This window comes from Sardina pilchardus, chromosome 17 (genome assembly GCF_963854185.1).
Source record: "Sardina pilchardus chromosome 17, fSarPil1.1, whole genome shotgun sequence".
NCBI lineage: Eukaryota > Metazoa > Chordata > Actinopteri > Clupeiformes > Clupeidae > Sardina > Sardina pilchardus.
The window spans coordinates 13038860-13063825 of record NC_085010.1 but is presented as its reverse complement, the minus strand read 5'-3'; the positions used below and the strand labels follow the sequence as shown (position 1 = coordinate 13063825).

Below are 24966 nucleotides of genomic sequence, written 5' to 3'. Positions count from 1 at the left end.
GGTCTACCATCTGCCTGGAACCGATAGGGTTTTGAGTCTCTCCCATCTCTTGATGAATTTTGTGGGTGTGAATTTGAATTTTGGATACCTATATGTTTCATAATTGTGTCTAACTGTGCCTGCTGCTTCTTAAGACACTCTTTGAGTTCTGCTAACTCACCATGTTGTGGTACAGTGATGGCATTTGACTCAACAACGTCCACCCTCCCAGAATCGATATATGAATGGCATGAAAAAGCACGAGCCCTTTGCCTATTTGCATTTCGTCCCTCCTCCGCCCACCTGATGGCAACACTACGGAGTGTAGTAAAAGAAACCCCAGGGTCTTGGCTAATATTCCGTTTGAGCTCTCTACGCAACATATCATCATGTACATGTTCTGTAAATTGATCACGTAAAATCTGGTCTGAGTTAAGAATACCACCAGGAGTTTTACGAATGACTATATCCATGAGTGACTTTAACACATGAGAGAAGTCCCTCAATGATTCCCCTTCCTTTTGACTACGTTGAAAAAACTGGAGTTGTGCAGCAACGTAAGACTGGGAACAGCTATAATTTTCAGTGAGAATAGCAAATATCTTCTCTGTGCTGTTTCTGTCTGGTAGGCTATGAAAATCCAACTCTGCTTTCGCACCACCCTCTAGCTGATCATACAGAAAAAGGACCTGTTCAGCTTGGGACATTTGTCTAACTGCGAGACACCTACGGGCCTCTTCAATCCACTTTTCCACAGTTATCAAATCAACAGACAATTTACCAGAAAATTTTGGACATTTGCGTTCTCTAGGAACATACACAAATTGAGTTAGTGGTGGAGGGGGAGCAGCAGGAGTATCTGGGCTGTCACCGGCTGAATTGGAAGGCCCGCCTCGGCCCACCTGTGATTTCAAACGTTCGTTTTCAGCCTGAAGCTGCCGTACCTGATCCATCACGGCTTGAATGTCGTCCATATCTTAACCTAGTGTTGACTGTAGTGGCTGAAACGGCAGTTGGGGGTCACCAAGGCTGAATCTCTGCTGATCTTGATTGCAGTGGCCACCACTGTTTTTCCCACAAGCCTAAATTATAACAATCACAACACAGAACAGGGCCAAACAAAAAACAAGGAAAACACAGCAAGTGAACAACCTCTGTAGATACCCTGCTCCGCAGCGCCAATTGTGAACAGGTGTAACTAACTAAATCAGAATGAACTGGCAATAGAGGCTGTTCTATCAAAAATAACAATTTTATTAATACACATGGATGGCAGAAAATAAACACAATGAAATGACTAATGCGAATGGGTTTGTACTACGCTAGGGAGATCATGGAGGCAAACTATCTCAAGACAGGCAAATCACTCCAAAAGGTTTTTAGCACATCACCAGTATCATGGCTATTCAGCCCACAGCAACAGTAACACACTTTAAGGGCCACAGCAGGCCAAGGTGACTCAATGCAAGCACACGTGGACTAACCTACCAGATCCCCGTTATTGTAAGCACAGTACCCACCTACACCTAAAGAAATAAAACAAAATGGCCCATGCACACTATACAAACAATCTTCTTAATTAACCATAAAAGTTGACAATGGGAAAAACAGTGGTTGGCTCCTTCTCTGGTGAGACTAAAAGAGACAAAAGCACATGACTATACAATAAAACATTACAGATAATCACAGATAATATTTTGTATGTTTGCAATGTGTCATGGCAAATCTACCTTTTGTTTGCGGGTAGGACAGTTCCCTTCCCTGGCCACATGCAGGTGACTGGCATCTATGTTTTTTAAGCAGCATGTTAATATGACAGGAGGACCAACCATGCTTTGACAATTTACATTTTAACCATCATTTCATTACTCTTTTCTTTCAATAAAATAGTTATCCAAACTAGCCCAATTCTATCTCCAATATGTTCCCCACATTACACATACATATACACATACATAGTTTAACAAGGAGAAACCTACCAACTCGACTGCAAACAATAGCAGGCCTCAGTTGTTCAAAGCTCAGGTGTACTCAGGAAGAGAGAGAGAGAGGCCCAGGTAAATCCCCACCCCTCTATATAGACACTGTTCCTCCCCTGGGTCCTAGTGCCATGCCCATTACCTTCCCTGTCACACTTGCTTGCTATACTACATCCAGAAAAAACAGGAAGTATTTTGATGCATATAGATTACCAAAAAGAACCGAGACAAAGTTACCAGACCTACCCAAAAAGCACCAGACCGTTGACGACAAGGTAGGGTATTTCTACCTTACCGTTGGGAAGGTCACCAGGGTCGCACGGTCCGCAAAGTGCTGAAGACGACGAGACCACCGATTTACACTTTTTTCAACAATCAAACAGTCTCCTTGGAGACTACCAAAAATTGCCGTTGCCGACTATATTTCAAGTCGTCTAGGCGGGGTATTGGGTAAAGTTTTCAACTAGCAATAATCGCGCCTCGGATAAACCTCATAGGCTACGATACTGCCACTGCGCAAAGCTGATTAGACATGGAAATGTGTTCTGGGACCGGGTGTGGGCAACAGTCATCACAGAGCCGGTGAGCTCAACTATCAAAAGAATATCATCCATCCTATGCTATGCTAAACCATGTGCAAGTACAACCCAAGTGCTGTTGTAGAGCAGAGGGCACCACAAGGTGACTTCAAATGACAACAATCACTACAGCATATAACAGAATTTCTTTTCACCCGACCGTTGCATGTTGGAATGCTGACATGCAGTCGCACAACTAGGCGGAGACTGAGTAGGGGAGTGAGGGCCGAGGTTAAGGTGGGGGCGGGGCGAGTATGACGGGCACACTACACAATACTTGCTTGCTATACTACATCCAGAAAAAACAGGAAGTATTTTGATGCATATAGATTACCAAAAAGAACCGAGACAAAGTTACCAGACCTACCCAAAAAGCACCAGACCGTTGACGACAAGGTAGGGTATTTCTACCTTACCGTTGGGAAGGTCACCAGGGTCGCACGGTCCGCAAAGTGCTGAAGACGACGAGACCACCGATTTACACTTTTTTCAACAATCAAACAGTCTCCTTGGAGACTACCAAAAATTGCCGTTGCCGACTATATTTCAAGTCGTCTAGGCGGGGTATTGGGTAAAGTTTTCAACTAGCAATAATCGCGCCTCGGATAAACCTCATAGGCTACGATACTGCCACTGCGCAAAGCTGATTAGACATGGAAATGTGTTCTGGGACCGGGTGTGGGCAACAGTCATCACAGAGCCGGTGAGCTCAACTATCAAAAGAATATCATCCATCCTATGCTATGCTAAACCATGTGCAAGTACAACCCAAGTGCTGTTGTAGAGCAGAGGGCACCACAAGGTGACTTCAAATGACAACAATCACTACAGCATATAACAGAATTTCTTTTCACCCGACCGTTGCATGTTGGAATGCTGACATGCAGTCGCACAACTAGGCGGAGACTGAGTAGGGGAGTGAGGGCCGAGGTTAAGGTGGGGGCGGGGCGAGTATGACGGGCGCACTACACAATACTTGCTTGCTATACTACATCCAGAAAAAACAGGAAGTATTTTGATGCATATAGATTACCAAAAAGAACCGAGACAAAGTTACCAGACCTACCCAAAAAGCACCAGACCGTTGACGACAAGGTAGGGTATTTCTACCTTACCGTTGGGAAGGTCACCAGGGTCGCACGGTCCGCAAAGTGCTGAAGACGACGAGACCACCGATTTACACTTTTTTCAACAATCAAACAGTCCCCTTGGAGACTACCAAAAATTGCCGTTGCCGACTATATTTCAAGTCGTCTAGGCGGGGTATTGGGTAAAGTTTTCAACTAGCAATAATCGCGCCTCGGATAAACCTCATAGGCTACGATACTGCCACTGCGCAAAGCTGATTAGACATGGAAATGTGTTCTGGGACCGGGTGTGGGCAACAGTCATCACAGAGCCGGTGAGCTCAACTATCAAAAGAATATCATCCATCCTATGCTATGCTAAACCATGTGCAAGTACAACCCAAGTGCTGTTGTAGAGCAGAGGGCACCACAAGGTGACTTCAAATGACAACAATCACTACAGCATATAACAGAATTTCTTTTCACCCGACCGTTGCATGTTGGAATGCTGACATGCAGTCGCACAACTAGGCGGAGACTGAGTAGGGGAGTGAGGGCCGAGGTTAAGGTGGGGGCGGGGCGAGTATGACGGGCGCACTACACAATACTTGCTTGCTATACTACATCCAGAAAAAACAGGAAGTATTTTGATGCATATAGATTACCAAAAAGAACCGAGACAAAGTTACCAGACCTACCCAAAAAGCACCAGACCGTTGACGACAAGGTAGGGTATTTCTACCTTACCGTTGGGAAGGTCACCAGGGTCGCACGGTCCGCAAAGTGCTGAAGACGACGAGACCACCGATTTACACTTTTTTCAACAATCAAACAGTCTCCTTGGAGACTACCAAAAATTGCCGTTGCCGACTATATTTCAAGTCGTCTAGGCGGGGTATTGGGTAAAGTTTTCAACTAGCAATAATCGCGCCTCGGATAAACCTCATAGGCTACGATACTGCCACTGCGCAAAGCTGATTAGACATGGAAATGTGTTCTGGGACCGGGTGTGGGCAACAGTCATCACAGAGCCGGTGAGCTCAACTATCAAAAGAATATCATCCATCCTATGCTATGCTAAACCATGTGCAAGTACAACCCAAGTGCTGTTGTAGAGCAGAGGGCACCACAAGGTGACTTCAAATGACAACAATCACTACAGCATATAACAGAATTTCTTTTCACCCGACCGTTGCATGTTGGAATGCTGACATGCAGTCGCACAACTAGGCGGAGACTGAGTAGGGGAGTGAGGGCCGAGGTTAAGGTGGGGGCGGGGCGAGTATGACGGGCACACTACACAATACTTGCTTGCTATACTACATCCAGAAAAAACAGGAAGTATTTTGATGCATATAGATTACCAAAAAGAACCGAGACAAAGTTACCAGACCTACCCAAAAAGCACCAGACCGTTGACGACAAGGTAGGGTATTTCTACCTTACCGTTGGGAAGGTCACCAGGGTCGCACGGTCCGCAAAGTGCTGAAGACGACGAGACCACCGATTTACACTTTTTTCAACAATCAAACAGTCTCCTTGGAGACTACCAAAAATTGCCGTTGCCGACTATATTTCAAGTCGTCTAGGCGGGGTATTGGGTAAAGTTTTCAACTAGCAATAATCGCGCCTCGGATAAACCTCATAGGCTACGATACTGCCACTGCGCAAAGCTGATTAGACATGGAAATGTGTTCTGGGACCGGGTGTGGGCAACAGTCATCACAGAGCCGGTGAGCTCAACTATCAAAAGAATATCATCCATCCTATGCTATGCTAAACCATGTGCAAGTACAACCCAAGTGCTGTTGTAGAGCAGAGGGCACCACAAGGTGACTTCAAATGACAACAATCACTACAGCATATAACAGAATTTCTTTTCACCCGACCGTTGCATGTTGGAATGCTGACATGCAGTCGCACAACTAGGCGGAGACTGAGTAGGGGAGTGAGGGCCGAGGTTAAGGTGGGGGCGGGGCGAGTATGACGGGCACACTACACAATACTTGCTTGCTATACTACATCCAGAAAAAACAGGAAGTATTTTGATGCATATAGATTACCAAAAAGAACCGAGACAAAGTTACCAGACCTACCCAAAAAGCACCAGACCGTTGACGACAAGGTAGGGTATTTCTACCTTACCGTTGGGAAGGTCACCAGGGTCGCACGGTCCGCAAAGTGCTGAAGACGACGAGACCACCGATTTACACTTTTTTCAACAATCAAACAGTCTCCTTGGAGACTACCAAAAATTGCCGTTGCCGACTATATTTCAAGTCGTCTAGGCGGGGTATTGGGTAAAGTTTTCAACTAGCAATAATCGCGCCTCGGATAAACCTCATAGGCTACGATACTGCCACTGCGCAAAGCTGATTAGACATGGAAATGTGTTCTGGGACCGGGTGTGGGCAACAGTCATCACAGAGCCGGTGAGCTCAACTATCAAAAGAATATCATCCATCCTATGCTATGCTAAACCATGTGCAAGTACAACCCAAGTGCTGTTGTAAAGCAGAGGGCACCACAAGGTGACTTCAAATGACAACAATCACTACAGCATATAACAGAATTTCTTTTCACCCGACCGTTGCATGTTGGAATGCTGACATGCAGTCGCACAACTAGGCGGAGACTGAGTAGGGGAGTGAGGGCCGAGGTTAAGGTGGGGGCGGGGCGAGTATGACGGGCGCACTACACAATACTTGCTTGCTATACTACATCCAGAAAAAACAGGAAGTATTTTGATGCATATAGATTACCAAAAAGAACCGAGACAAAGTTACCAGACCTACCCAAAAAGCACCAGACCGTTGACGACAAGGTAGGGTATTTCTACCTTACCGTTGGGAAGGTCACCAGGGTCGCACGGTCCGCAAAGTGCTGAAGACGACGAGACCACCGATTTACACTTTTTTCAACAATCAAACAGTCTCCTTGGAGACTACCAAAAATTGCCGTTGCCGACTATATTTCAAGTCGTCTAGGCGGGGTATTGGGTAAAGTTTTCAACTAGCAATAATCGCGCCTCGGATAAACCTCATAGGCTACGATACTGCCACTGCGCAAAGCTGATTAGACATGGAAATGTGTTCTGGGACCGGGTGTGGGCAACAGTCATCACAGAGCCGGTGAGCTCAACTATCAAAAGAATATCATCCATCCTATGCTATGCTAAACCATGTGCAAGTACAACCCAAGTGCTGTTGTAGAGCAGAGGGCACCACAAGGTGACTTCAAATGACAACAATCACTACAGCATATAACAGAATTTCTTTTCACCCGACCGTTGCATGTTGGAATGCTGACATGCAGTCGCACAACTAGGCGGAGACTGAGTAGGGGAGTGAGGGCCGAGGTTAAGGTGGGGGCGGGGCGAGTATGACGGGCGCACTACACAATACTTGCTTGCTATACTACATCCAGAAAAAACAGGAAGTATTTTGATGCATATAGATTACCAAAAAGAACCGAGACAAAGTTACCAGACCTACCCAAAAAGCACCAGACCGTTGACGACAAGGTAGGGTATTTTTACCTTACCGTTGGGAAGGTCACCAGGGTCGCACGGTCCGCAAAGTGCTGAAGACGACGAGACCACCGATTTACACTTTTTTCAACAATCAAACAGTCTCCTTGGAGACTACCAAAAATTGCCGTTGCCGACTATATTTCAAGTCGTCTAGGCGGGGTATTGGGTAAAGTTTTCAACTAGCAATAATCGCGCCTCGGATAAACCTCATAGGCTACGATACTGCCACTGCGCAAAGCTGATTAGACATGGAAATGTGTTCTGGGACCGGGTGTGGGCAACAGTCATCACAGAGCCGGTGAGCTCAACTATCAAAAGAATATCATCCATCCTATGCTATGCTAAACCATGTGCAAGTACAACCCAAGTGCTGTTGTAGAGCAGAGGGCACCACAAGGTGACTTCAAATGACAACAATCACTACAGCATATAACAGAATTTCTTTTCACCCGACCGTTGCATGTTGGAATGCTGACATGCAGTCGCACAACTAGGCGGAGACTGAGTAGGGGAGTGAGGGCCGAGGTTAAGGTGGGGGCGGGGCGAGTATGACGGGCGCACTACACAATACTTGCTTGCTATACTACATCCAGAAAAAACAGGAAGTATTTTGATGCATATAGATTACCAAAAAGAACCGAGACAAAGTTACCAGACCTACCCAAAAAGCACCAGACCGTTGACGACAAGGTAGGGTATTTCTACCTTACCGTTGGGAAGGTCACCAGGGTCGCACGGTCCGCAAAGTGCTGAAGACGACGAGACCACCGATTTACACTTTTTTCAACAATCAAACAGTCTCCTTGGAGACTACCAAAAATTGCCGTTGCCGACTATATTTCAAGTCGTCTAGGCGGGGTATTGGGTAAAGTTTTCAACTAGCAATAATCGCGCCTCGGATAAACCTCATAGGCTACGATACTGCCACTGCGCAAAGCTGATTAGACATGGAAATGTGTTCTGGGACCGGGTGTGGGCAACAGTCATCACAGAGCCGGTGAGCTCAACTATCAAAAGAATATCATCCATCCTATGCTATGCTAAACCATGTGCAAGTACAACCCAAGTGCTGTTGTAGAGCAGAGGGCACCACAAGGTGACTTCAAATGACAACAATCACTACAGCATATAACAGAATTTCTTTTCACCCGACCGTTGCATGTTGGAATGCTGACATGCAGTCGCACAACTAGGCGGAGACTGAGTAGGGGAGTGAGGGCCGAGGTTAAGGTGGGGGCGGGGCGAGTATGACGGGCGCACTACACAATACTTGCTTGCTATACTACATCCAGAAAAAACAGGAAGTATTTTGATGCATATAGATTACCAAAAAGAACCGAGACAAAGTTACCAGACCTACCCAAAAAGCACCAGACCGTTGACGACAAGGTAGGGTATTTCTACCTTACCGTTGGGAAGGTCACCAGGGTCGCACGGTCCGCAAAGTGCTGAAGACGACGAGACCACCGATTTACACTTTTTTCAACAATCAAACAGTCTCCTTGGAGACTACCAAAAATTGCCGTTGCCGACTATATTTCAAGTCGTCTAGGCGGGGTATTGGGTAAAGTTTTCAACTAGCAATAATCGCGCCTCGGATAAACCTCATAGGCTACGATACTGCCACTGCGCAAAGCTGATTAGACATGGAAATGTGTTCTGGGACCGGGTGTGGGCAACAGTCATCACAGAGCCGGTGAGCTCAACTATCAAAAGAATATCATCCATCCTATGCTATGCTAAACCATGTGCAAGTACAACCCAAGTGCTGTTGTAGAGCAGAGGGCACCACAAGGTGACTTCAAATGACAACAATCACTACAGCATATAACAGAATTTCTTTTCACCCGACCGTTGCATGTTGGAATGCTGACATGCAGTCGCACAACTAGGCGGAGACTGAGTAGGGGAGTGAGGGCCGAGGTTAAGGTGGGGGCGGGGCGAGTATGACGGGCACACTACACAATACTTGCTTGCTATACTACATCCAGAAAAAACAGGAAGTATTTTGATGCAAATAGATTACCAAAAAGAACCGAGACAAAGTTACCAGACCTACCCAAAAAGCACCAGACCGTTGACGACAAGGTAGGGTATTTCTACCTTACCGTTGGGAAGGTCACCAGGGTCGCACGGTCCGCAAAGTGCTGAAGACGACGAGACCACCGATTTACACTTTTTTCAACAATCAAACAGTCTCCTTGGAGACTACCAAAAATTGCCGTTGCCGACTATATTTCAAGTCGTCTAGGCGGGGTATTGGGTAAAGTTTTCAACTAGCAATAATCGCGCCTCGGATAAACCTCATAGGCTACGATACTGCCACTGCGCAAAGCTGATTAGACATGGAAATGTGTTCTGGGACCGGGTGTGGGCAACAGTCATCACAGAGCCGGTGAGCTCAACTATCAAAAGAATATCATCCATCCTATGCTATGCTAAACCATGTGCAAGTACAACCCAAGTGCTGTTGTAGAGCAGAGGGCACCACAAGGTGACTTCAAATGACAACAATCACTACAGCATATAACAGAATTTCTTTTCACCCGACCGTTGCATGTTGGAAGGCTGACATGCAGTCGCACAACTAGGCGGAGACTGAGTAGGGGAGTGAGGGCCGAGGTTAAGGTGGGGGCGGGGCGAGTATGACGGGCACACTACACAATACTTGCTTGCTATACTACATCCAGAAAAAACAGGAAGTATTTTGATGCAAATAGATTACCAAAAAGAACCGAGACAAAGTTACCAGACCTACCCAAAAAGCACCAGACCGTTGACGACAAGGTAGGGTATTTCTACCTTACCGTTGGGAAGGTCACCAGGGTCGCACGGTCCGCAAAGTGCTGAAGACGACGAGACCACCGATTTACACTTTTTTCAACAATCAAACAGTCTCCTTGGAGACTACCAAAAATTGCCGTTGCCGACTATATTTCAAGTCGTCTAGGCGGGGTATTGGGTAAAGTTTTCAACTAGCAATAATCGCGCCTCGGATAAACCTCATAGGCTACGATACTGCCACTGCGCAAAGCTGATTAGACATGGAAATGTGTTCTGGGACCGGGTGTGGGCAACAGTCATCACAGAGCCGGTGAGCTCAACTATCAAAAGAATATCATCCATCCTATGCTATGCTAAACCATGTGCAAGTACAACCCAAGTGCTGTTGTAGAGCAGAGGGCACCACAAGGTGACTTCAAATGACAACAATCACTACAGCATATAACAGAATTTCTTTTCACCCGACCGTTGCATGTTGGAATGCTGACATGCAGTCGCACAACTAGGCGGAGACTGAGTAGGGGAGTGAGGGCCGAGGTTAAGGTGGGGGCGGGGCGAGTATGACGGGCACACTACACAATACTTGTTTGCTATACTACATCCAGAAAAAACAGGAAGTATTTTGATGCATATAGATTACCAAAAAGAACCGAGACAAAGTTACCAGACCTACCCAAAAAGCACCAGACCGTTGACGACAAGGTAGGGTATTTCTACCTTACCGTTGGGAAGGTCACCAGGGTCGCACGGTCCGCAAAGTGCTGAAGACGACGAGACCACCGATTTACACTTTTTTCAACAATCAAACAGTCTCCTTGGAGACTACCAAAAATTGCCGTTGCCGACTATATTTCAAGTCGTCTAGGCGGGGTATTGGGTAAAGTTTTCAACTAGCAATAATCGCGCCTCGGATAAACCTCATAGGCTACGATACTGCCACTGCGCAAAGCTGATTAGACATGGAAATGTGTTCTGGGACCGGTGGGGTGTCCTACGAAGCAAGTTAGACAAATCTAGGTTATCTAGACATATCGAGGCTGCACAAAGCCTCAACTCGGGTATTAAGTTAAGTGATCCTACGACAGCACTTATGTGATAAATTTGTCAAACTAGGCTTTCAGTTCAGATCTGTGCGCGTTCTCGTGGTTGGGGTGATTTTGACCAATCGGGAAACGTGGAGACGCACAAGACAGCCTAGGTTTAAAAACGATTACTTCCGCATTTATGAGCGGTAGCGAAATCTAGGGTGGTCTTTTTTAGTGTCTAACCTATAACATCAAAAAGTCGATGGTCATCAGATATTGTATGGCATGCATGTCCATAGTAGTGACATATTTGCACGCACAACATAGTTAAAAGCGCCTTCGAGATTCAAAATGTTTGCAGAGGCGGGGCTGGACCTGTTCAAAGCATGACAGATTAGCACACGTGAGATAACTTCGTTTTTCAAGATAATGGATTGGTTAGAATTGGTCAGAGGGCGGTGATATTTCACGATTTGAGCTATAACTAAGCACATAACCCGCTCCCGACCAGGTTTGGTTGCGAGTATAAGATACCATGGTGATACAGCGACGCTAAAACAAATCCACTTTCGTATGACAGCATACCCTGGTTTTGAGCGCAACATACCTCGCTAAGCCACTAATCGAGCTTCGTAGGACACCCCACGGGTGTGGGCAACAGTCATCACAGAGCCGGTGAGCTCAACTATCAAAAGAATATCATCCATCCTATGCTATGCTAAACCATGTGCAAGTACAACCCAAGTGCTGTTGTAGAGCAGAGGGCACCACAAGGTGACTTCAAATGACAACAATCACTACAGCATATAACAGAATTTCTTTTCACCCGACCGTTGCATGTTGGAATGCTGACATGCAGTCGCACAACTAGGCGGAGACTGAGTAGGGGAGTGAGGGCCGAGGTTAAGGTGGGGGCGGGGCGAGTATGACGGGCACACTACACAATACTTGCTTGCTATACTACATCCAGAAAAAACAGGAAGTATTTTGATGCAAATAGATTACCAAAAAGAACCGAGACAAAGTTACCAGACCTACCCAAAAAGCACCAGACCGTTGACGACAAGGTAGGGTATTTCTACCTTACCGTTGGGAAGGTCACCAGGGTCGCACGGTCCGCAAAGTGCTGAAGACGACGAGACCACCGATTTACACTTTTTTCAACAATCAAACAGTCTCCTTGGAGACTACCAAAAATTGCCGTTGCCGACTATATTTCAAGTCGTCTAGGCGGGGTATTGGGTAAAGTTTTCAACTAGCAATAATCGCGCCTCGGATAAACCTCATAGGCTACGATACTGCCACTGCGCAAAGCTGATTAGACATGGAAATGTGTTCTGGGACCGGGTGTGGGCAACAGTCATCACAGAGCCGGTGAGCTCAACTATCAAAAGAATATCATCCATCCTATGCTATGCTAAACCATGTGCAAGTACAACCCAAGTGCTGTTGTAGAGCAGAGGGCACCACAAGGTGACTTCAAATGACAACAATCACTACAGCATATAACAGAATTTCTTTTCACCCGACCGTTGCATGTTGGAAGGCTGACATGCAGTCGCACAACTAGGCGGAGACTGAGTAGGGGAGTGAGGGCCGAGGTTAAGGTGGGGGCGGGGCGAGTATGACGGGCACACTACACAATACTTGCTTGCTATACTACATCCAGAAAAAACAGGAAGTATTTTGATGCAAATAGATTACCAAAAAGAACCGAGACAAAGTTACCAGACCTACCCAAAAAGCACCAGACCGTTGACGACAAGGTAGGGTATTTCTACCTTAGGTGGGGAAGGTCACCAGGGTCGCACGGTCCGCAAAGTGCTGAAGACGACGAGACCACCGATTTACACTTTTTTCAACAATCAAACAGTCTCCTTGGAGACTACCAAAAATTGCCGTTGCCGACTATATTTCAAGTCGTCTAGGCGGGGTATTGGGTAAAGTTTTCAACTAGCAATAATCGCGCCTCGGATAAACCTCATAGGCTACGATACTGCCACTGCGCAAAGCTGATTAGACATGGAAATGTGTTCTGGGACCGGGTGTGGGCAACAGTCATCACAGAGCCGGTGAGCTCAACTATCAAAAGAATATCATCCATCCTATGCTATGCTAAACCATGTGCAAGTACAACCCAAGTGCTGTTGTAGAGCAGAGGGCACCACAAGGTGACTTCAAATGACAACAATCACTACAGCATATAACAGAATTTCTTTTCACCCGACCGTTGCATGTTGGAATGCTGACATGCAGTCGCACAACTAGGCGGAGACTGAGTAGGGGAGTGAGGGCCGAGGTTAAGGTGGGGGCGGGGCGAGTATGACGGGCACACTACACAATACTTGCTTGCTATACTACATCCAGAAAAAACAGGAAGTATTTTGATGCAAATAGATTACCAAAAAGAACCGAGACAAAGTTACCAGACCTACCCAAAAAGCACCAGACCGTTGACGACAAGGTAGGGTATTTCTACCTTACCGTTGGGAAGGTCACCAGGGTCGCACGGTCCGCAAAGTGCTGAAGACGACGAGACCACCGATTTACACTTTTTTCAACAATCAAACAGTCTCCTTGGAGACTACCAAAAATTGCCGTTGCCGACTATATTTCAAGTCGTCTAGGCGGGGTATTGGGTAAAGTTTTCAACTAGCAATAATCGCGCCTCGGATAAACCTCATAGGCTACGATACTGCCACTGCGCAAAGCTGATTAGACATGGAAATGTGTTCTGGGACCGGGTGTGGGCAACAGTCATCACAGAGCCGGTGAGCTCAACTATTATGGCGTTACATTTGTGCCTCAATTATGAGCGCAGAGTGGAGCAATATTGAGCGCAGAAACATATTTTGAGCAAGCACACAAATTATATTTTGAGGAAAAATTAAACTTGAGCACAAATAATTTGTAATTGAGCAAACGGGAATCAATTCTGTGCTCAAAAAATGTCTTCGTGAATTCGCTACGGTCAACATGTATGTGCAACAACAGCCCGCCTTTCATTCAGTTTCACTGTACGCGCTCTCATACACAGCTCCCTTTGCTCGCTCTAGCTCTCTCCCTCTCGCTCAAGTTCATCTCTGCGCTCGCTCAAAATCTGTAGACAGCGTTACATTTGTGCCACAATTGCCAACCAATCAGAAGCCCTAAAATTGCCACAGGCCAATCGTGGCTTAGCAACCCGTAACTACTGTAGGCAAGTGCCTGGCAAGCTGTCGAGTTTTTGCCATGTTAACCATAGCCTGTTGCCATTAAGGGCATTTATTTGAATGTGTGGTGTCCCCAAACACATAAAATCACTGTGAAATAACATGTTGAACTATATAAACATGATATAGTTTGGAGCATGCATGTTTCTAACTATAGCTTAACTGTATGCTTCTTTTGCCTTCCGCCTGTTTCATTCGTACAGTAGGTTACTACTGTCTATGGGAGGAACCAACGAAACACGAAACAGCACGTACATTCGACTTTTGTTTAAATAACTGTGTTGCAACGTTAACGTTAAATATTCATGCCTGCAATATGCACTCTTAGCTTAGCTTTCCCTGCTGTAGGCTAGCTTAAATATTGATCCTCTTTTGTAAGTCTTTGGATAAAAAGTACGTAGACAGTGACCGTAGATGAGGCTTTAAAAAATTTCCACTTTCACAATTTTCCCGCGGGGAAGGCTTCTTGTCGACTGAAGAGCTACTCTGATTGGTCAGGTTGCCCGTCAATCAAATTCGGGTTAATCTTCTGATTGGTTGGCAATTATCTACCGATTTTGAGCGAGCGCAGAGATGAATTTGAGCGAGCGCAGAGATGAACTTGAGCGAGAGGGAGAGAGCTAGAGCGAGCAAAGGGAGCTGTGTATGAGAGCGCGTAGGCTACAGTGAAACTGAATGAAAGGGGGGCTGTTGTTGCACATACATGTTGACCGTCGCGATCACACAAAGACATTTGTTGAGCACAGAATTGATTCCCGTTTGCTCAATTACAAATTCTTTGTGCTCAAATTTAATTTCTCCTCAAAATATAATTTGTGTGCTTGCTCAAAATATGTTTCTGCGCTCAATATTGCTCCACTCTGCGCTCATAATTGAGGCACAAATGTAACGCCATAAACTATCAAAAGAATATCATCCATCCTATGCTATGCTAAACCATGTGCAAGTACAACCCAAGTGCTGTTGTAGAGCAGAGGGCACCACAAGGTGACTTCAAATGACAACAATCACTACAGCATATAACAGAATTTCTTTTCACCCGACCGTTGCATGTTGGAAGGCTGACATGCAGTCGCACAACTAGGCGGAGACTGAGTAGGGGAGTGAGGGCCGAGGTTAAGGTGGGGGCGGGGCGAGTATGACGGGCACACTACACAATACTTGCTTGCTATACTACATCCAGAAAAAACAGGAAGTATTTTGATGCAAATAGATTACCAAAAAGAACCGAGACAAAGTTACCAGACCTACCCAAAAAGCACCAGACCGTTGACGACAAGGTAGGGTATTTCTACCTTAGGTGGGGAAGGTCACCAGGGTCGCACGGTCCGCAAAGTGCTGAAGACGACGAGACCACCGATTTACACTTTTTTCAACAATCAAACAGTCTCCTTGGAGACTACCAAAAATTGCCGTTGCCGACTATATTTCAAGTCGTCTAGGCGGGGTATTGGGTAAAGTTTTCAACTAGCAATAATCGCGCCTCGGATAAACCTCATAGGCTACGATACTGCCACTGCGCAAAGCTGATTAGACATGGAAATGTGTTCTGGGACCGGGTGTGGGCAACAGTCATCACAGAGCCGGTGAGCTCAACTATCAAAAGAATATCATCCATCCTATGCTATGCTAAACCATGTGCAAGTACAACCCAAGTGCTGTTGTAGAGCAGAGGGCACCACAAGGTGACTTCAAATGACAACAATCACTACAGCATATAACAGAATTTCTTTTCACCCGACCGTTGCATGTTGGAATGCTGACATGCAGTCGCACAACTAGGCGGAGACTGAGTAGGGGAGTGAGGGCCGAGGTTAAGGTGGGGGCGGGGCGAGTATGACGGGCACACTACACAATACTTGCTTGCTATACTACATCCAGAAAAAACAGGAAGTATTTTGATGCAAATAGATTACCAAAAAGAACCGAGACAAAGTTACCAGACCTACCCAAAAAGCACCAGACCGTTGACGACAAGGTAGGGTATTTCTACCTTACCGTTGGGAAGGTCACCAGGGTCGCACGGTCCGCAAAGTGCTGAAGACGACGAGACCACCGATTTACACTTTTTTCAACAATCAAACAGTCTCCTTGGAGACTACCAAAAATTGCCGTTGCCGACTATATTTCAAGTCGTCTAGGCGGGGTATTGGGTAAAGTTTTCAACTAGCAATTATCGCGCCTCGGATAAACCTCATAGGCTACGATACTGCCACTGCGCAAAGCTGATTAGACATGGAAATGTGTTCTGGGACCGGGTGTGGGCAACAGTCATCACAGAGCCGGTGAGCTCAACTATCAAAAGAATATCATCCATCCTATGCCATGCTAAACCATGTGCAAGTACAACCCAAGTGCTGTTGTAGAGCAGAGGGCACCACAAGGTGACTTCAAATGACAACAATCACTACAGCATATAACAGAATTTCTTTTCACCCGACCGTTGCATGTTGGAATGCTGACATGCAGTCGCACAACTAGGCGGAGACTGAGTAGGGGAGTGAGGGCCGAGGTTAAGGTGGGGGCGGGGCGAGTATGACGGGCACACTACACAATACTTGCTTGCTATACTACATCCAGAAAAAACAGGAAGTATTTTGATGCAAATAGATTACCAAAAAGAACCGAGACAAAGTTACCAGACCTACCCAAAAAGCACCAGACCGTTGACGACAAGGTAGGGTATTTCTACCTTACCGTTGGGAAGGTCACCAGGGTCGCACGGTCCGCAAAGTGCTGAAGACGACGAGACCACCGATTTATACTTTTTTCAACAATCAAACAGTCTCCTTGGAGACTACCAAAAATTGCCGTTGCCGACTATATTTCAAGTCGTCTAGGCGGGGTATTGGGTAAAGTTTTCAACTAGCAATAATCGCGCCTCGGATAAACCTCATAGGCTACGATACTGCCACTGCGCAAAGCTGATTAGACATGGAAATGTGTTCTGGGACCGGGTGTGGGCAACAGTCATCACAGAGCCGGTGAGCTCAACTATCAAAAGAATATCATCCATCCTATGCTATGCTAAACCATGTGCAAGTACAACCCAAGTGCTGTTGTAGAGCAGAGGGCACCACAAGGTGACTTCAAATGACAACAATCACTACAGCATATAACAGAATTTCTTTTCACCCGACCGTTGCATGTTGGAATGCTGACATGCAGTCGCACAACTAGGCGGAGACTGAGTAGGGGAGTGAGGGCCGAGGTTAAGGTGGGGGCGGGGCGAGTATGACGGGCACACTACACAATACTTGCTTGCTATACTACATCCAGAAAAAACAGGAAGTATTTTGATGCAAATAGATTACCAAAAAGAACCGAGACAAAGTTACCAGACCTACCCAAAAAGCACCAGACCGTTGACGACAAGGTAGGGTATTTCTACCTTACCGTTGGGAAGGTCACCAGGGTCGCACGGTCCGCAAAGTGCTGAAGACGACGAGACCACCTATTTACACTTTTTTCAACAATCAAACAGTCTCCTTGGAGACTACCAAAAATTGCCGTTGCCGACTATATTTCAAGTCGTCTAGGCGGGGTATTGGGTAAAGTTTTCAACTAGCAATAATCGCGCCTCGGATAAACCTCATAGGCTACGATACTGCCACTGCGCAAAGCTGATTAGACATGGAAATGTGTTCTGGGACCGGGTGTGGGCAACAGTCATCACAGAGCCGGTGAGCTCAACTATCAAAAGAATATCATCCATCCTATGCTATGCTAAACCATGTGCAAGTACAACCCAAGTGCTGTTGTAGAGCAGAGGGCACCACAAGGTGACTTCAAATGACAACAATCACTACAGCATATAACAGAATTTCTTTTCACCCGACCGTTGCATGTTGGAATGCTGACATGCAGTCGCACAACTAGGCGGAGACTGAGTAGGGGAGTGAGGGCCGAGGTTAAGGTGGGGGCGGGGCGAGTATGACGGGCACACTACACAATACTTGCTTGCTATACTACATCCAGAAAAAACAGGAAGTATTTTGATGCAAATAGATTACCAAAAAGAACCGAGACAAAGTTACCAGACCTACCCAAAAAGCACCAGACCGTTGACGACAAGGTAGGGTATTTCTACCTTACCGTTGGGAAGGTCACCAGGGTCGCACGGTCCGCAAAGTGCTGAAGACGACGAGACCACCTATTTACACTTTTTTCAACAATCAAACAGTCTCCTTGGAGACTACCAAAAATTGCCGTTGCCGACTATATTTCAAGTCGTCTAGGCGGGGTATTGGGTAAAGTTTTCAACTAGCAATAATCGCGCCTCGGATAAACCTCATAGGCTACGATACTGCCACTGCGCAAAGCTGATTAGACATGGAAATGTGTTCTGGGACCGGGTGTGGGCAACAGTCATCACAGAGCCGGTGAGCTCAACTATCAAAAGAATATCATCCATCCTATGCTATGCTAAACCATGTGCAAGTACAACCCAAGTGCTGTTGTAGAGCAGAGGGCACCACAAGGTGACTTCAAATGACAACAATCACTACAGCATATAACAGAATTTCTTTTCACCCGACCGTTGCATGTTGGAATGCTGACATGCAGTCGCACAACTAGGCGGAGACTGAGTAGGGGAGTGAGGGCCGAGGTTAAGGTGGGGGCGGGGCGAGTATGACGGGCACACTACACAATACTTGCTTGCTATACTACATCCAGAAAAAACAGGAAGTATTTTGATGCAAATAGATTACCAAAAAGAACCGAGACAAAGTTACCAGACCTACCCAAAAAGCACCAGACCGTTGACGACAAGGTAGGGTATTTCTACCTTACCGTTGGGAAGGTCACCAGGGTCGCACGGTCCGCAAAGTGCTGAAGACGACGAGACCACCTATTTACACTTTTTTCAACAATCAAACAGTCTCCTTGGAGACTACCAAAAATTGCCGTTGCCGACTATATTTCAAGTCGTCTAGGCGGGGTATTGGGTAAAGTTTTCAACTAGCAATAATCGCGCCTCGGATAAACCTCATAGGCTACGATACTGCCACTGCGCAAAGCTGATTAGACATGGAAATGTGTTCTGGGACCGGGTGTGGGCAACAGTCATCACAGAGCCGGTGAGCTCAACTATCAAAAGAATATCATCCATCCTATGCTATGCTAAACCATGTGCAAGTACAACCCAAGTGCTGTTGTAGAGCAGAGGGCACCACAAGGTGACTTCAAATGACAACAATCACTACAGCATATAACAGAATTTCTTTTCACCCGACCGTTGCATGTTGGAATGCTGACATGCAGTCGCACAACTAGGCGGAGACTGAGTAGGGGAGTGAGGGCCGAGGTTAAGGTGGGGGCGGGGCGAGTATGACGGGCACACTACACAATACTTGCTTGCTATACTACATCCAGAAAAAACAGGAAGTATTTTGATGCAAATAGATTACCAAAAAGAACCGAGACAAAGTTACCAGACCTACCCAAAAAGCACCAGACCGTTGACGACAAGGTAGGGTATTTCTACCTTACCGTTGGGAAGGTCACCAGGGTCGCACGGTCCGCAAAGTGCTGAAGACGACGAGACCACCGATTTACACTTTTTTCAACAATCAAACAGTCTCCTTGGAGACTACCAAAAATTGCCGTTGCCGACTATATTTCAAGTCGTCTAGGCGGGGTATTGGGTAAAGTTTTCAACTAGCAATTATCGCGCCTCGGATAAACCTCATAGGCTACGATACTGCCACTGCGCAAAGCTGATTAGACATGGAAATGTGTTCTGGGACCGGGTGTGGGCAACAGTCATCACAGAGCCGGTGAGCTCAACTATCAAAAGAATATCATCCATCCTATGCCATGCTAAACCATGTGCAAGTACAACCCAAGTGCTGTTGTAGAGCAGAGGGCACCACAAGGTGACTTCAAATGACAACAATCACTACAGCATATAACAGAATTTCTTTTCACCCGACCGTTGCATGTTGGAATGCTGACATGCAGTCGCACAACTAGGCGGAGACTGAGTAGGGGAGTGAGGGCCAAGGTTAAGGTGGGGGCGGGGCGAGTATGACGGGCACACTACACAATACTTGCTTGCTATACTACATCCAGAAAAAACAGGAAGTATTTTGATGCAAATAGATTACCAAAAAGAACCGAGACAAAGTTACCAGACCTACCCAAAAAGCACCAGACCGTTGACGACAAGGTAGGGTATTTCTACCTTACCGTTGGGAAGGTCACCAGGGTCGCACGGTCCGCAAAGTGCTGAAGACGACGAGACCACCGATTTACACTTTTTTCAACAATCAAACAGTCTCCTTGGAGACTACCAAAAATTGCCGTTGCCGACTATATTTCAAGTCGTCTAGGCGGGGTATTGGGTAAAGTTTTCAACTAGCAATTATCGCGCCTCGGATAAACCTCATAGGCTACGATACTGCCACTGCGCAAAGCTGATTAGACATGGAAATGTGTTCTGGGACCGGGTGTGGGCAACAGTCATCACAGAGCCGGTGAGCTCAACTATCAAAAGAATATCATCCATCCTATGCCATGCTAAACCATGTGCAAGTACAACCCAAGTGCTGTTGTAGAGCAGAGGGCACCACAAGGTGACTTCAAATGACAACAATCACTACAGCATATAACAGAATTTCTTTTCACCCGACCGTTGCATGTTGGAATGCTGACATGCAGTCGCACAACTAGGCGGAGACTGAGTAGGGGAGTGAGGGCCGAGGTTAAGGTGGGGGCGGGGCGAGTATGACGGGCACACTACACAATACTTGCTTGCTATACTACATCCAGAAAAAACAGGAAGTATTTTGATGCAAATAGATTACCAAAAAGAACCGAGACAAAGTTACCAGACCTACCCAAAAAGCACCAGACCGTTGACGACAAGGTAGGGTATTTCTACCTTACCGTTGGGAAGGTCACCAGGGTCGCACGGTCCGCAAAGTGCTGAAGACGACGAGACCACCGATTTACACTTTTTTCAACAATCAAACAGTCTCCTTGGAGACTACCAAAAATTGCCGTTGCCGACTATATTTCAAGTCGTCTAGGCGGGGTATTGGGTAAAGTTTTCAACTAGCAATAATCGCGCCTCGGATAAACCTCATAGGCTACGATACTGCCACTGCGCAAAGCTGATTAGACATGGAAATGTGTTCTGGGACCGGGTGTGGGCAACAGTCATCACAGAGCCGGTGAGCTCAACTATCAAAAGAATATCATCCATCCTATGCTATGCTAAACCATGTGCAAGTACAACCCAAGTGCTGTTGTAGAGCAGAGGGCACCACAAGGTGACTTCAAATGACAACAATCACTACAGCATATAACAGAATTTCTTTTCACCCGACCGTTGCATGTTGGAATGCTGACATGCAGTCGCACAACTAGGCGGAGACTGAGTAGGGGAGTGAGGGCCGAGGTTAAGGTGGGGGCGGGGCGAGTATGACGGGCACACTACACAATACTTGCTTGCTATACTACATCCAGAAAAAACAGGAAGTATTTTGATGCAAATAGATTACCAAAAAGAACCGAGACAAAGTTACCAGACCTACCCAAAAAGCACCAGACCGTTGACGACAAGGTAGGGTATTTCTACCTTACCGTTGGGAAGGTCACCAGGGTCGCACGGTCCGCAAAGTGCTGAAGACGACCAGACCACCTATTTACACTTTTTTCAACAATCAAACAGTCTCCTTGGAGACTACCAAAAATTGCCGTTGCCGACTATATTTCAAGTCGTCTAGGCGGGGTATTGGGTAAAGTTTTCAACTAGCAATAATCGCGCCTCGGATAAACCTCATAGGCTACGATACTGCCACTGCGCAAAGCTGATTAGACATGGAAATGTGTTCTGGGACCGGGTGTGGGCAACAGTCATCACAGAGCCGGTGAGCTCAACTATCAAAAGAATATCATCCATCCTATGCTATGCTAAACCATGTGCAAGTACAACCCAAGTGCTGTTGTAGAGCAGAGGGCACCACAAGGTGACTTCAAATGACAACAATCACTACAGCATATAACAGAATTTCTTTTCACCCGACCGTTGCATGTTGGAATGCTGACATGCAGTCGCACAACTAGGCGGAGACTGAGTAGGGGAGTGAGGGCCGAGGTTAAGGTGGGGGCGGGGCGAGTATGACGGGCACACTACACAATACTTGCTTGCTATACTACATCCAGAAAAAACAGGAAGTATTTTGATGCAAATAGATTACCAAAAAGAACCGAGACAAAGTTACCAGACCTACCCAAAAAGCACCAGACCGTTGACGACAAGGTAGGGTATTTCTACCTTACCGTTGGGAAGGTCACCAGGGTCGCACGGTCCGCAAAGTGCTGAAGACGACGAGACCACCGATTTACACTTTTTTCAACAATCAAACAGTCTCCTTGGAGACTACCAAAAATTGCCGTTGCCGACTATATTTCAAGTCGTCTAGGCGGGGTATTGGGTAAAGTTTTCAACTAGCAATAATCGCGCCTCGGATAAACCTCATAGGCTACGATACTGCCACTGCGCAAAGCTGATTGGACATGGAAATGTGTTCTTGGACCGGGTGTGGGCAACAGTCATCACAGAGCCGGTGAGCTCAACTATCAAAAGAATATCATCCATCCTATGCTATGCTAAACCATGTGCAAGTACAACCCAAGTGCTGTTGTAGAGCAGAGGGCACCACAAGGTGACTTCAAATGACAACAATCACTACAGCATATAACAGAATTTCTTTTCACCCGACCGTTGCATGTTGGAATGCTGACATGCAGTCGCACAACTAGGCGGAGACTGAGTAGGGGAGTGAGGGCCGAGGTTAAGGTGGGGGCGGGGCGAGTATGACGGGCACACTACACAATACTTGCTTGCTATACTACATCCAGAAAAAACAGGAAGTATTTTGATGCAAATAGATTACCAAAAAGAACCGAGACAAAGTTACCAGACCTACCCAAAAAGCACCAGACCGTTGACGACAAGGTAGGGTATTTCTACCTTACCGTTGGGAAGGTCACCAGGGTCGCACGGTCCGCAAAGTGCTGAAGACGACGAGACCACCGATTTACACTTTTTTCAACAATCAAACAGTCTCCTTGGAGACTACCAAAAATTGCCGTTGCCGACTATATTTCAAGTCGTCTAGGCGGGGTATTGGGTAAAGTTTTCAACTAGCAATAATCGCGCCTCGGATAAACCTCATAGGCTACGATACTGCCACTGCGCAAAGCTGATTAGACATGGAAATGTGTTCTGGGACCGGGTGTGGGCAACAGTCATCACAGAGCCGGTGAGCTCAACTATCAAAAGAATATCATCCATCCTATGCTATGCTAAACCATGTGCAAGTACAACCCAAGTGCTGTTGTAGAGCAGAGGGCACCACAAGGTGACTTCAAATGACAACAATCACTACAGCATATAACAGAATTTCTTTTCACCCGACCGTTGCATGTTGGAAGGCTGACATGCAGTCGCACAACTAGGCGGAGACTGAGTAGGGGAGTGAGGGCCGAGGTTAAGGTGGGGGCGGGGCGAGTATGACGGGCACACTACACAATACTTGCTTGCTATACTACATCCAGAAAAAACAGGAAGTATTTTGATGCAAATAGATTACCAAAAAGAACCGAGACAAAGTTACCAGACCTACCCAAAAAGCACCAGACCGTTGACGACAAGGTAGGGTATTTCTACCTTACCGTTGGGAAGGTCACCAGGGTCGCACGGTCCGCAAAGTGCTGAAGACGACGAGACCACCGATTTACACTTTTTTCAACAATCAAACAGTCTCCTTGGAGACTACCAAAAATTGCCGTTGCCGACTATATTTCAAGTCGTCTAGGCGGGGTATTGGGTAAAGTTTTCAACTAGCAATAATCGCTCCTCGGATAAACCTCATAGGCTACGATACTGCCACTGCGCAAAGCTGATTAGACATGGAAATGTGTTCTGGGACCGGGTGTGGGCAACAGTCATCACAGAGCCGGTGAGCTCAACTATCAAAAGAATATCATCCATCCTATGCTATGCTAAACCATGTGCAAGTACAACCCAAGTGCTGTTGTAGAGCAGAGGGCACCACAAGGTGACTTCAAATGACAACAATCACTACAGCATATAACAGAATTTCTTTTCACCCGACCGTTGCATGTTGGAATGCTGACATGCAGTCGCACAACTAGGCGGAGACTGAGTAGGGGAGTGAGGGCCGAGGTTAAGGTGGGGGCGGGGCGAGTATGACGGGCACACTACACAATACTTGCTTGCTATACTACATCCAGAAAAAACAGGAAGTATTTTGATGCAAATAGATTACCAAAAAGAACCGAGACAAAGTTACCAGACCTACCCAAAAAGCACCAGACTGTTGACGACAAGGTAGGGTATTTCTACCTTACCGTTGGGAAGGTCACCAGGGTCGCACGGTCCGCAAAGTGCTGAAGACGACGAGACCACCGATTTACACTTTTTTCAACAATCAAACAGTCTCCTTGGAGACTACCAAAAATTGCCGTTGCCGACTATATTTCAAGTCGTCTAGGCGGGGTATTGGGTAAAGTTTTCAACTAGCAATAATCGCGCCTCGGATAAACCTCATAGGCTACGATACTGCCACTGCGCAAAGCTGATTAGACATGGAAATGTGTTCTGGGACCGGGTGTGGGCAACAGTCATCACAGAGCCGGTGAGCTCAACTATCAAAAGAATATCATCCATCCTATGCTATGCTAAACCATGTGCAAGTACAACCCAAGTGCTGTTGTAGAGCAGAGGGCACCACAAGGTGACTTCAAATGACAACAATCACTACAGCATATAACA

General features: G+C 46.5%; 30 non-coding genes across 30 annotated transcripts; all 30 read right to left on the bottom strand.

Annotated features, from left to right (window-relative positions):
* Positions 1-2341: 2341 nt before the first annotated feature.
* Positions 2342-2482, bottom strand: LOC134063267 (U4 spliceosomal RNA). The gene has a single exon (XR_009936029.1). It is a non-coding gene; the product is annotated as a U4 spliceosomal RNA (small nuclear RNA).
* Positions 2483-3040: 558 nt separating this feature from the next.
* LOC134063266 (U4 spliceosomal RNA) lies at positions 3041-3181 on the bottom strand. The gene has a single exon (XR_009936028.1). It is a non-coding gene; the product is annotated as a U4 spliceosomal RNA (small nuclear RNA).
* A 558-nt stretch (positions 3182-3739) lies between these two features.
* Positions 3740-3880, bottom strand: LOC134063280 (U4 spliceosomal RNA). Its single transcript, XR_009936043.1, has one exon. It is a non-coding gene; the product is annotated as a U4 spliceosomal RNA (small nuclear RNA).
* A 558-nt stretch (positions 3881-4438) lies between these two features.
* Positions 4439-4579, bottom strand: LOC134063265 (U4 spliceosomal RNA). The gene has a single exon (XR_009936027.1). It is a non-coding gene; the product is annotated as a U4 spliceosomal RNA (small nuclear RNA).
* A 558-nt stretch (positions 4580-5137) lies between these two features.
* On the bottom strand, positions 5138-5278 carry LOC134063263 (U4 spliceosomal RNA). The gene has a single exon (XR_009936025.1). It is a non-coding gene; the product is annotated as a U4 spliceosomal RNA (small nuclear RNA).
* Positions 5279-5836: 558 nt separating this feature from the next.
* On the bottom strand, positions 5837-5977 carry LOC134063262 (U4 spliceosomal RNA). The gene has a single exon (XR_009936024.1). It is a non-coding gene; the product is annotated as a U4 spliceosomal RNA (small nuclear RNA).
* Positions 5978-6535: 558 nt separating this feature from the next.
* LOC134063261 (U4 spliceosomal RNA) lies at positions 6536-6676 on the bottom strand. The gene has a single exon (XR_009936023.1). It is a non-coding gene; the product is annotated as a U4 spliceosomal RNA (small nuclear RNA).
* A 558-nt stretch (positions 6677-7234) lies between these two features.
* Positions 7235-7375, bottom strand: LOC134063260 (U4 spliceosomal RNA). The gene has a single exon (XR_009936022.1). It is a non-coding gene; the product is annotated as a U4 spliceosomal RNA (small nuclear RNA).
* Positions 7376-7933: 558 nt separating this feature from the next.
* LOC134063259 (U4 spliceosomal RNA) lies at positions 7934-8074 on the bottom strand. Its single transcript, XR_009936021.1, has one exon. It is a non-coding gene; the product is annotated as a U4 spliceosomal RNA (small nuclear RNA).
* Positions 8075-8632: 558 nt separating this feature from the next.
* Positions 8633-8773, bottom strand: LOC134063258 (U4 spliceosomal RNA). Its single transcript, XR_009936020.1, has one exon. It is a non-coding gene; the product is annotated as a U4 spliceosomal RNA (small nuclear RNA).
* Positions 8774-9331: 558 nt separating this feature from the next.
* On the bottom strand, positions 9332-9472 carry LOC134063257 (U4 spliceosomal RNA). Its single transcript, XR_009936019.1, has one exon. It is a non-coding gene; the product is annotated as a U4 spliceosomal RNA (small nuclear RNA).
* A 558-nt stretch (positions 9473-10030) lies between these two features.
* LOC134063256 (U4 spliceosomal RNA) lies at positions 10031-10171 on the bottom strand. Its single transcript, XR_009936018.1, has one exon. It is a non-coding gene; the product is annotated as a U4 spliceosomal RNA (small nuclear RNA).
* Positions 10172-10729: 558 nt separating this feature from the next.
* On the bottom strand, positions 10730-10870 carry LOC134063255 (U4 spliceosomal RNA). The gene has a single exon (XR_009936017.1). It is a non-coding gene; the product is annotated as a U4 spliceosomal RNA (small nuclear RNA).
* A 1249-nt stretch (positions 10871-12119) lies between these two features.
* LOC134063254 (U4 spliceosomal RNA) lies at positions 12120-12260 on the bottom strand. Its single transcript, XR_009936016.1, has one exon. It is a non-coding gene; the product is annotated as a U4 spliceosomal RNA (small nuclear RNA).
* Positions 12261-12817: 557 nt separating this feature from the next.
* On the bottom strand, positions 12818-12958 carry LOC134063252 (U4 spliceosomal RNA). The gene has a single exon (XR_009936014.1). It is a non-coding gene; the product is annotated as a U4 spliceosomal RNA (small nuclear RNA).
* Positions 12959-13516: 558 nt separating this feature from the next.
* Positions 13517-13657, bottom strand: LOC134063251 (U4 spliceosomal RNA). The gene has a single exon (XR_009936013.1). It is a non-coding gene; the product is annotated as a U4 spliceosomal RNA (small nuclear RNA).
* A 1886-nt stretch (positions 13658-15543) lies between these two features.
* LOC134063250 (U4 spliceosomal RNA) lies at positions 15544-15684 on the bottom strand. Its single transcript, XR_009936012.1, has one exon. It is a non-coding gene; the product is annotated as a U4 spliceosomal RNA (small nuclear RNA).
* A 558-nt stretch (positions 15685-16242) lies between these two features.
* On the bottom strand, positions 16243-16383 carry LOC134063285 (U4 spliceosomal RNA). The gene has a single exon (XR_009936048.1). It is a non-coding gene; the product is annotated as a U4 spliceosomal RNA (small nuclear RNA).
* A 558-nt stretch (positions 16384-16941) lies between these two features.
* LOC134063249 (U4 spliceosomal RNA) lies at positions 16942-17082 on the bottom strand. Its single transcript, XR_009936011.1, has one exon. It is a non-coding gene; the product is annotated as a U4 spliceosomal RNA (small nuclear RNA).
* A 558-nt stretch (positions 17083-17640) lies between these two features.
* On the bottom strand, positions 17641-17781 carry LOC134063248 (U4 spliceosomal RNA). The gene has a single exon (XR_009936010.1). It is a non-coding gene; the product is annotated as a U4 spliceosomal RNA (small nuclear RNA).
* A 558-nt stretch (positions 17782-18339) lies between these two features.
* On the bottom strand, positions 18340-18480 carry LOC134063246 (U4 spliceosomal RNA). Its single transcript, XR_009936008.1, has one exon. It is a non-coding gene; the product is annotated as a U4 spliceosomal RNA (small nuclear RNA).
* A 558-nt stretch (positions 18481-19038) lies between these two features.
* LOC134063245 (U4 spliceosomal RNA) lies at positions 19039-19179 on the bottom strand. The gene has a single exon (XR_009936007.1). It is a non-coding gene; the product is annotated as a U4 spliceosomal RNA (small nuclear RNA).
* Positions 19180-19737: 558 nt separating this feature from the next.
* LOC134063284 (U4 spliceosomal RNA) lies at positions 19738-19878 on the bottom strand. Its single transcript, XR_009936047.1, has one exon. It is a non-coding gene; the product is annotated as a U4 spliceosomal RNA (small nuclear RNA).
* A 558-nt stretch (positions 19879-20436) lies between these two features.
* LOC134063283 (U4 spliceosomal RNA) lies at positions 20437-20577 on the bottom strand. Its single transcript, XR_009936046.1, has one exon. It is a non-coding gene; the product is annotated as a U4 spliceosomal RNA (small nuclear RNA).
* A 558-nt stretch (positions 20578-21135) lies between these two features.
* On the bottom strand, positions 21136-21276 carry LOC134063243 (U4 spliceosomal RNA). The gene has a single exon (XR_009936006.1). It is a non-coding gene; the product is annotated as a U4 spliceosomal RNA (small nuclear RNA).
* A 558-nt stretch (positions 21277-21834) lies between these two features.
* On the bottom strand, positions 21835-21975 carry LOC134063242 (U4 spliceosomal RNA). The gene has a single exon (XR_009936005.1). It is a non-coding gene; the product is annotated as a U4 spliceosomal RNA (small nuclear RNA).
* Positions 21976-22533: 558 nt separating this feature from the next.
* On the bottom strand, positions 22534-22674 carry LOC134063241 (U4 spliceosomal RNA). The gene has a single exon (XR_009936004.1). It is a non-coding gene; the product is annotated as a U4 spliceosomal RNA (small nuclear RNA).
* Positions 22675-23232: 558 nt separating this feature from the next.
* LOC134063239 (U4 spliceosomal RNA) lies at positions 23233-23373 on the bottom strand. The gene has a single exon (XR_009936002.1). It is a non-coding gene; the product is annotated as a U4 spliceosomal RNA (small nuclear RNA).
* Positions 23374-23931: 558 nt separating this feature from the next.
* On the bottom strand, positions 23932-24072 carry LOC134063297 (U4 spliceosomal RNA). The gene has a single exon (XR_009936059.1). It is a non-coding gene; the product is annotated as a U4 spliceosomal RNA (small nuclear RNA).
* Positions 24073-24630: 558 nt separating this feature from the next.
* On the bottom strand, positions 24631-24771 carry LOC134063238 (U4 spliceosomal RNA). Its single transcript, XR_009936001.1, has one exon. It is a non-coding gene; the product is annotated as a U4 spliceosomal RNA (small nuclear RNA).
* Positions 24772-24966: the final 195 nt, after the last annotated feature.